General features: G+C 48.9%; 1 protein-coding gene across 1 annotated transcript in view; it reads left to right on the top strand.

Moving 5' to 3' along the window:
- The window catches only part of TBCC (tubulin folding cofactor C), a 227166-nt gene that overhangs the window by 53660 nt on the left and 162962 nt on the right, over positions 1–10544 (top strand). The gene's annotated exons all lie outside the window — the stretch shown is intronic.

Here is a 10544-nt window from a genome sequence, read left to right as displayed (position 1 = left end):
GTCTCGATCTCTTGACCTCTCGATCTGCTCGCCTTGGCCTCCTAAAGTACTGGGATTACAGGGGTGAATCACCGCGCCCGGCTACAGGGTCTTGCTCTGTCACCCAGACTGGAGTGCTGTGGTACAATCATGGCTCACTGCAACCTCTACCTCCCTGGCTCAAGTGATCCTCCTGCCTCACCCCCAAATTAACCTCTCCAGTAGCTAAGACCACAGGCATGAACCACCACCTGGCTAATTTTTTGTATTTTTTATAGAGATGGGATTTTACCATGTTGCCCAGGCTGGTCTAGAACTCCTGAGCTCAAATGATCTGCCTGCCTTGACCTCCCAAAGTGCTGGGATCAGACTTGAGCCACCGCACCCAGCACCCCCAGTTTACATTTATTTCCTTAAAATTGTTGGCTAAAGGCCTCTGTAGTTTTGTTTGTGGTTTGTTGTTCAACTATTAAAAAATTATTTTTTTCTGGCTGGGCATGGTGGCTCACACCTGTAATCCCAGCACTTTGGGAGGCTGAGGTGGGTGGATCATGAGGTCAGGAATTCGAGACCAGCCTGACCAACATGGAGAAACCCCGTCTCTACTAAAAAATACAAAAATTAGCCAGGCATGGTGGTGCGCACCTGTAATCCCAGCTACTCAGGAGGCTGAGGCAGGAGAATCACTTAAACCCGTGAGGCAGAGGTTGCAGTAAGCCGAGATGGTGCCATTGCACTACAGTCAGGGTGAAAGAGCGAGACTCTGGCTCAAAAAGAAAAAAAAAAAGAGACAAGATTTTGCTATTTTGCCTGGACTGGGGTGCAGTGTCTATTCACAGATGTGATTATCAAACTCATGGCCTCACACTACAGAGTAGCTGGGACTACAGGGGCATGTTTCTGTACCTGGCCATCCTAACCATTTGTAAGTATACATTTCGGTGGACATTCATACTGCTGTGCAACCATCACCATCATCTATCTCTAGAATTCATCTTGCAGAAATGAAAGTCTGTACCCTAGCAACCACCATTCCCATTCTACTTTCTTTTTCTTTTCTTTTTTTTTTTTTTTTTTTTGAGACTGAGTCTTGCTCTGTCGCCCAGGCTGGAGTGCAATGGCGTGATCTCGGCTCACTGCAACCTCTACCTCCCAGGTTCAAGTGATTCTTGTGCCTCAGCCTCCTGAGTAGCTGGGATTACAGGCACCTGCCACCATGCCCGGCTAGTTTTTGTATTTTTAGTAGAGACAGGGTTTCACCATGTTGGCTAGGCTGGTCTTGAACTCTGAACTCAAGTGATCCACCCACCTCGGCCTCCCAAAGTGCTGGGATTACAGGTGTGAGCCACTGTGCCTGGCCACCAACATTCTACTTTCTATAAATGAATTTGACTACTTCATTCAAGTAGAATCATACAGTATTTGTTTTTTGTGACTGGTTCATTTCACTTCGCACATGTCCTCAAGTTTCATCCATGTTGAAGCACGTGTCAGAATTTTCTTCCTTTTTAAAGCTGAATATCTCATTGTATGTATATAGCACATTCTGCTTATCCATTAATCTGTGGATGGACATTGGGCTGCTTCCACATTTTAGCTATCACGAACATGACTTAATGATAAATAAAGGGGTATTGACCTCAAAGGAAGAGGTTGAAGCACAAAATATAATTTAAAGAGTTTACTTGATGACGCCTGTAATCCCAGCATTTTGGGAGGCCAGGACTTCATAATGATATCCATTATGAATATGGATATCTCTTTGAGACTTTCTTTTCTTTTTTCTTTTTTTTGAGACGGAGTTTCGTTCTTGTTGCCCAGGCTAGAGTGCAACGGCGCAATCTTGGCTCATCACAACCTGGGCCTCACGCGTTCAAGAGATTCTCCTGCCTCAGCCTCCCAAGTAGCTGGGATTACAGTCACCGCCACCACGCCCAGCTAATTTTGTATTTTTAGTAGAGATGGGGTTTCTCCATGTTGGTCAGGCTGGTCTCAAACTCCCGACCGCAGGTGATCCGCCCGCCTCGGCCTCCCAAAGTGCTGGGATTACAGGCGTGAGGCACCGCGCCTGGCCTTGAAATTTCTTTAGTCTACTGCCAGCCTCACCCGATTTCCGTCTGGATAGCTATTTTAATAATCCTGTGGATGGCGCTCTCCTGACGGTCCTGAGGGAACACTCTGCAGTCAGGGTTGCGCTCCCGGCCCTTAGCTTTCCCAGGGCTGCCTGGAGGCCGCAGGCCCCGCGCGTTCCCAGGCACAGCCCGCGCCCAGGTGCGCGCCGTCGCGGTGGGTTCCCCCCGGGAGGGGGAGGGAGCGGGACAGGTGTCCCTAACGACTTTCCCACCCTCCAGCCCGGGGAGGAGCTGGCCCGGGCTCCGTTACCACATTACAGATGGGGAAAGAGCTCTCCTCCCTGTTTCGGATTTCAGGATATTCCCAAGAACCGGAAGGAGGAAGACCCCCTCCTCCCCGCCCCCGCGCCAGCAGCCTCCATCTGCAGTAGCTGACCCTTCCCCGTATCCGCACCAGCTCCCGCGGGACTCAGGCGTCCCTGGCCACCGCAGCCTGGAAGCATTCCTTGCCTGCCCCTCACATGGGTCTCCTCTTTCTGGGATCCCCGAGTCTCCCTCGGACCCCATAGTCTTGCTGGCCCTGAAGACGCCTTGCCCTGGGCGGACTGCCTTTTAACTGGACTTGGGTGAACCTACCATTTGCTGGCCAGGACTTGTTCCCAGATGTCTAATTTAATCCTCACAACCACCCCACCAGGTGTTATCGCCTAAGGAAACGGGCCCAGAAAAACTAAGTTGCAACGCCGAAGATACCCTAGCAGGCCAGTGGTGGAGCCGGCTGGAGCCGGCAGTTTAGCAGAGGGATGTGTTTACAGGACTGTCTCTTCCCAAGGCTGCCGGGACAGAGAAATGAAATAGGGGCTCCCACCTGCGTGCCTGGCGCATAGCAGGTGCTCGCTGTAAGTGATACCTCCCCTCCGTTTTTTCTTACGTGCGGGTGGAAAACCGAGGGCCCATGGAAAGCTGAGATGAGCCACATAGGATGTGAAAAATAAAATTAAGAAAAAGTAGGCCGGGCGCAGTGGCTCACGCCTGTAATCCCAGTACTTTGGTAGGCCGCGGCGGGCGGATCACCTGAGGTTAGGAATTCGAGACCAGCCTGGCCAACATGGAGAAACCCCGTCTCTACTAAAAATACAGAATTAGCCGAGTGCAGTGGCGCGCGCCGGTAGTCCCAGCTACTCGGGAGACTGAGGCAGGAGAATCGCTTGAACCCGGGAGGTGGAGGTTGCAGTGAGCCGAGATCACGCATTGCATTCCAGTCTGGGCAACAAGAGCGAAACTCTGCCTCCAAAAAAAAAAGGTCTCCTTCAGGAATACTGACAGGGGCACACCTATTTCATTTATCAAATGAAAACCTACAGTGTTATTTATAACAAAAAAATAAAAATCACCTAAATGTTCAATGATAAGGAAATAGCTAAATAAAATATGGTGGATTTGCATGATGAAATAGTATACAAGCCTAAAATGTTCATTCATTATTTCATTCAGAACCATTTACTAGTCTCTGACTTTTTTTTTTTTTTTTTTTTTTTTTTTTTTTTTTGAGACGAAGTCTTGGTCTGTTACCCAGGCTGGAGTGCAGTGGCACAATCTCAGCTCACTGCAACCTCCACCTCCCTGGTTCAAGCGATTCTCCTGCCTCAGCCTCCGGAGTAGCTGGGATTACAGGTGCCTACGACCACGCCCGGCTAGTTTTTGTATTTTTAGTAGAGATAGGGTTTCACCATGTTGGTCAGGCTGGTCTCGAACTCCTGACCACATGATCCGCCCATCTCGACCTCCCTAAATGCTGGGATTACAGGTGTGAGGCACCGCGCTCAGCCAATCTCTGCTTTATGCCAGGAATTGGGGCTGGGGATAATCGGACAAAAGGAGATGCTCTCAGCAGTCAAGAGGGAAGAGACAGGGAGGGGACCTGGAGTGTTAACAAATACTGTGACTAAGCACCACACACACACACACACACACACACACACACACACACACACACACACACAACCAAGCATAAGTGCAGAGGTAGAGGGAGGTCCTTGGGGAGGGGCTGTTTCTTGTAGAGCGGGTGGGAATCAGAACAAGTGCTTTAAAAGTTTATACTTGGGGGCCGGGCGTGGTGGCTAACATCTGTAATCCTAGCACTTTGGGAGGCGGGCGGATCACGAGGTCAGCAGATCGAGACCATCCTGGCTAAAACGGTGAAACCCCATTTCTACTAAAAATAGTGGGTGTGGTGGCTAGTGGGCGTGGTGGCACGTCCCTTCCCAGCTACTCAGGAGCCTGAGGCAGGAGAATCTCTTGAACCCAGGAGGCGAAGGTTGCAGTGAGCTGAGATCGGGCCACTGCACTGCAGCCTAGGTGACAGAGCGAGACTCCGTCCCCCCACCAAAAAAAAAAGTTTATACTTGAGGTTTGACGCAGTGGCTAACGCCTGTAATCCCAGCACTTTGGACTTTGAGAGGTTAAGGTGGGAGGTTAAGGATTGGTTGAACTCAGGAGTTCAAGACCAGCTTGGGCAACATAGCAAGACCTCTCCACCATTCTATCCAGCCAGCTGCTTCTGGTCCACGGGGTACATGGTAAAGCCAGTAAATTCCTTGAGTGTGAGCTCATTTGTACATTTCCTTGGCTGTAACACGTATTGCCCTGGTTAGAGGCTATATTATGTTGAATGCCATGCTGATGGATATGGCATTCAGTAAGTCCATGAGTGGTGGTGCTGATGGAAGCACTGTAGGTGGAGAAAGCACATACATGAAATATGTGCCTATCCTCATGAAGATAAAATACAGCCCCTTCATGATGGGAGAACCCAGTCAAACCAATCTACAATGAAGTGAGAATAGTGCCCAATCAGGGCTCAGCAGTGGGCTGTGAGGAGGGTCGACACTCAGCACTGGCCACAGCCAGATCAGCCTCAGAGAGAAGACTCTGTTACTGAGCCCAGGCATAGCTTCCATCCCTGTCACCATGGCCACTTTATATCTTTGCACAAGCCCGGGGCGGGGGGTGGGGCGCAGCTGGGAAAGCAGCTGACCATCGTCCACTGGACTGTCATCTTGTCCACCTGGTGATCATTTCGTCCCTTTGCCTTATTGTGGGCTATTGTATCCACCTTGCCTTTGTTAAGTACGCAACTCCATTTGGCCTTTGTACCACCAAGATTATTCTCACTGAGATCGGGGAATCCAGTTCCACTGATCCATCCAGCCCACCCCACTAGCTCTCTAGTCAAGAGAGGACAGTCATCAGAGCAAGTCAAGGATGCTGGTGGCCCTCACCAATGCATTTCTTAATGCTTTCATAAAGGGAGTGTTTTCCATACCCCCCTAACATATGTGGTAGCAGGGGCTAAGAAGGTTGCTCATCACAGATCCAGTCCAGCATTCCCATCTCCCGGGGATTTCTGATTCCTTCTTCTACAGTATGCCAGGGAAGTTCTGGCATTTCATATTTATTAACTGTAGGCTACTACTTAATCCAGACTTTAATTAGCCAATCTAGCTGACTATTAATTCTCCTCCCAGGTGCTCAGGCCAACACAGTAAATCCCAAATCCTGGATAAGCATCCACGGCAACGAGTTTGGCCAAACTAAGGCTTCCATCCCCCAACTTTGGTCTAGCTCCCTCAGCACGCACTCCCACACATGCTCCTGCAGCTTCTGCCAAGACAAACTGGCTAGGCCTGTAACCTTGTGCTTCTCCATGGGCTGTGCTGGGACCTAACGTGAAGGGCCTGGGGCCAAAGAGGGATGGGGGCAGGGAGGGTTCTGAGGCTGATGTTTTGGGAAGAGGGAGCAGTATTAGAGGGCCTTATCTCCACAGACATGAGAATTTCAAGGGAATTTGGGGGTTCAAAGTTCTCAGTCTTGTTCATGTTTGCCTAAATGTCTCCATCTCATCTCAGGCTCCCAGCCCGTTCCCAGCAATGCCCTTATCTTAGCATAAGAGACCTGGAGGGCTGAGCATTTACTTAGCACTGAATCTTGGTAACCTTTACAATGACATCCTGGTCCTGTCCTTAGTCACATGTGCCTGTGCCTGGAGGAGATGAGGGACTCCTTCAAGTTGCCGTCAAGGGATTCTGGGTTTTTGTTTGTTTGTTTGTTTTCTGAGAGAGAGTCTAGCTCTGTCACCCAGGCTGGAGTGCAGTGGTGCCATCTCAGCTCACCTCAACCTCTGCCTCCTGGGTTCAAGTGATTCTCCTGCCTTAGCCTCCTGAGTAGCTAGGAATAGAGGTGCTCGCCACCACGCCCGGCTAATTTTGTATTTTTAGTACAGACAGAGTTTCACCATGTTGGCCAGGTTGGTCTCGAACTCCTGACCTCAGATGATCCACCTGCCTCAGCCTCCCAAAGTGCTGGGATTACAGGCATGAACCACCACGCCACCTAATTTCTGTATTTTTAGTAGAGATGGGGTTTTACCATGTTGGCCAGTCTGGTCTCAAACTCCTGACTTCATGTTATCCACCTGCCTCAGCCTCCCAGAGTGCTAGGATTACAGGCATGAGCCACCACACTTGGCTGTGTCTGTCTGTCTATCTACCATCTCTCTCTCTCTCTCTCTCTCTCTCTCTCTATCATCTATCTAACTATATCTGTTGAGACAGGGTCTCACTCCCATTGCCCAGATTGGAGTGCAGTGGCACGATCCCGGCACACTGCAGCCTTGACCTTCCAGGCTAAATTGATCCTCCCACTTCAACCTCTCAAGTAGCCGAGACTACAGGTGTGTATCACCATGTCCAGCTAATTTTTTGTAATTTTAGTAAAGATGGGGTTTTGCTGTGTTGCCCAGGCTGGTCTCAAACTCCTGGTCTCAAGTGATCTGCCTGCCTTGATCTTTCAAAGTTCTGTGATTATAGTCATGAGCCACTGCACCCAACCGAGAGAGAGAGAGAGAGAGAGAGAGAGAGAGAGATTTATATATATTTATGTATATTTATTTAAGTATAAATATATAAATATATAATATATAAATATATAATATATAACATATAAATATATAATATATATTATATATAAATATAAATTATATATAAAATATCTAAATAATGGATGAAAGACGTCGGATGAATTATAAATGAGCTTAGGGATGTTTGGAACCTATCTCTAGCTTAGAGGTTGATACCTGGCCTTGCTATCCCCTGCTGAAATAACCTCTTGGCCTCCGGTGTCCTGGTTGACTCAAGGAGAGGCTCTAGATTTACCTGAATGGGAAATACCATTGCCTCTGTCTATTTATTCAATTTTCCTTATTTTCTGTCCCTGCCTTCTGCATGCACATCTATGGCAGTGCACAAGCTTAGATGGCTGCCCACAGGGCAGAGGCCTCTGGGCCCCATCAAGGGGAGGCAGCCTGGTTTAGTGGAAGAGCATTGGGTTAGGGTCAGGAGGCCTAGTTTCCAAACCCAGCTGTTACTTCCTTTCATGGACTTGGTTAACTGTCTAAGGGGTTTGGACTCAGTGATGTTTGAGGTCCTTCTTGTCAATCCCTAATTCCTAACTTGTCCTGATCATTTTATGGGGTTGTGCTGTGGACAAAATGAAAGAATGTGAGAGAAGAGTAAGAATGACACTGAGATGATCCCCCACTTCCCAACCACATGCACATCATCCTCCCTAATTCTGAGGACGTTTGACTTTTACTGTGGCTGGGAGAACACCCAAGGCTGTTTTGACATCATAGACATGCTTTCATCTTGCACTTGGCTGGCAGGAAAGGAGGCAATGGTATAGCAGGAAATCAGAGTCCCCCCAGCAAGGATCCTGGGAGTGGAACCAGGACGAAGGACATCTGGGAAAGAAAGTGAACCTGGTGAGTTAGGAAGAAATCCTTAGGGCAAGAACTGAAGGAGTCTGGCCGGGAACTGACCTAGGCCACAGACAGGATAAGTTCTTCTTTCATATAGTATTCTGTTAAATACCAACTGGTGTACTGTGGTTCAATTCTGGCCCTCACCATCCAGAGCTAGTGCAGACCCCGCAAGTTAAAATGCACAATCCCCAAGAAGACTGCCTTTACTTCAGAGGTCAGCTGCAAGGTCAGGGGGATCCTCAGGTCACCCACACTTCTGACTGACTGGCTACAAATTTGAGGGTTTCTCATGATCCCCCTCAGATTCGATAAGTCACTACAACAACCACAGAACTCAGGAAAGTGCTATTCTTATGATTACAGTTTTATTATGGAGGATGCAGATCAGCACAACCAGCCAGAGAGACACACAGGGCAAGTCTGAGAGGGTTCTGAATGCAGAGCTACCATGCTCTCTCCCTGTGGAATCAGGGAGGTTATGTCGTCCTTTGCCCTCTGATACTCCGTATGTTCATCAACCAGGGCACTCCAGAGTTTTGTATCCAGAAGGTTTTTTGTTGTTGCTTGTATTTTTTTTTTTTTTCTTTTTGAGATGGAGTCTTGCTCTGTTACCCAGGCTAGAGTGGTGCGATTTTGGCTCACTGCAACCTCCACCTCCCGGGTTCAAGCGATTCTCCTGCCTCAGCCTCCCAAGCAGCTGGGATTACAGGTGCGTGCCACCACACCCAGCTAATTTTTGTATTTTTAGTAGAGACAGGGTTTCACATTGGCCAGGATGGTCTCCATCTCTTGACCTCATGATCCGCCCACTTCAGCCTTGCTTCCCAAAGTGCTGGGATGACAGGCGTGAGCCACCATGCCCAGCCTGTTAGTTTGTTTTTGAGACAGGGTGTGACTGTGTTGTCCAGGCTGGAGTGCAGTGGCATGATACGGCTCACTGTAGCTTTTATCTCTCAGGCTCAAGTGATCCTCCCACCTCAGCCTCCCATGTAGCTGGGACTGCAGGCGCATGTCACCACACCCGGCTAATTTTATTCTTTTTAGTAGAAACGGGATCTCGCTCTCTTGTTCAGGTTGGAGACTCAAGCTCCTGGGCTCAAGCAATCCTCCTGCCTTGGCCTCCCAAAGTGCTGGCAGTACAGGCATGAGGTACCACTCCCAGCCTGTATCCAGAGTGTTTTTTTTTTTTTTTAAATCAGAGTTCCATTACATAGGCACAATTGATTACATCACTGGCTGGAGATTCAGTTCCATCTCCCCTCCCTGAACCTCAAGTGGATTGAATCCCCAATCTCTAATCACAGAGTTGGTTTTTCTGATATGGTCAGCTGCTATCCTGAAACTGCTTAGGGGCCACCATGAGTCACCTAATTAGCATAAACTATCTGGGCCATAAATATCACTCTTAATACTTGAGAAATTCTAAGGATTGAGTCTCTCTCCCGAGCACCAGGGACAAAGGCCAAATTCTTTTTTTTTTGAGACGGAGTCTTGCTCTTGTCCCCCAGGCTGGAATGCAGTGGTATGATCTCAGCTCACTGCAACCTCTGCCTCCTGGTTTCAAGCGATTCTCCTGTCTCAGCCTCCCGAGTAGCTGAGATTACAGGTGCTTGCCACCATGCCTTGCTAATTTTTTTTTTGTTTTGAGACAGAGTCTCGCTCTGTCACCCAGGCTGGAGTCCAGTGGTGTGATCTCCACTCACTGCAAGCTCTGCCTCCCAGGTTCACGCCATTCTCCTGCCTCAGCCTCCCGAATAGCTGTGACTACAGGTGCCTGTCACCATGCCCGGCTAATTTTTTCTTATTTTTTAATAGAGATGGGGTTTCACCATGTTAGCCAGGATTGTCTCGATCTCCTGACCTTGTGATCCACCCACTTCAGCCTACCAGAGTGCTGGGATTACAGGCCTGAGCCACTGCGCCCGGCCAATTTTTGTATTTTTAGTGGAGATGGAGTTTCTCCATGTTGGTCAGTCTGGTCTCAAACTCCTGATCTCAGGTGAACTGCCCGCCTCAGCCTCCCAAAGTGCTGGAATTACAGGCGTGAGCCACTGCACCTGGCCTAGGCCAAATTTGTAGGGAAAAGAGAGAGAGATCAGACTGTTACTGTGTCTTTGTAGAAAAGGAAGACATAAGAAATTCCATTTTGATCTGTACCCTGAACAATTGTTTTGCCTTGAGATGCTGTTAATCTGTAAGTTTAGCCCCAACCTTGTGCTCACAGAAACATGCGTTGTATGGAATCAAGGTTTAAGGGATCTAGGGCTGTGCAGGATGTGCCTTGTTAACAATATGTTTGCAGGCAGTATGCTTGGTAAAAGTCATCGCCATTCTCCATTCTCGATTAACCGGGAGCACAATGCACTGTGGAAAGCCACAGGGACCTCTGCCCAGGAAAGCCGGGTATTGGCCAAGGTTTCTCACCACTGAGCCAGCCTGAGATATGGCCTCGTGGGACGGGAAAGACCTGACTGTCCCCCAGCCTGACACCCATGAAGGGTCTGTGCTGAGGAGGATTAGTAAAAGAGGAAGCCCTCTTGCGGCTAAGAGGAAGGCTTCTATCTCCTGCATGCCCCTGGGAATGCTCGGTATAAAACCCGATTGTACATTCATTCTATTCTGAGATAGGAGAAGACAGCCCTGTGACTGGAGGCAAGATATGCTGGGAGCAA

This window comes from Macaca thibetana, chromosome 4 (genome assembly GCF_024542745.1).
Source record: "Macaca thibetana thibetana isolate TM-01 chromosome 4, ASM2454274v1, whole genome shotgun sequence".
Classification (NCBI taxonomy): domain Eukaryota; kingdom Metazoa; phylum Chordata; class Mammalia; order Primates; family Cercopithecidae; genus Macaca; species Macaca thibetana.
This window is presented reverse-complemented; position numbering and strand designations above follow the sequence as displayed.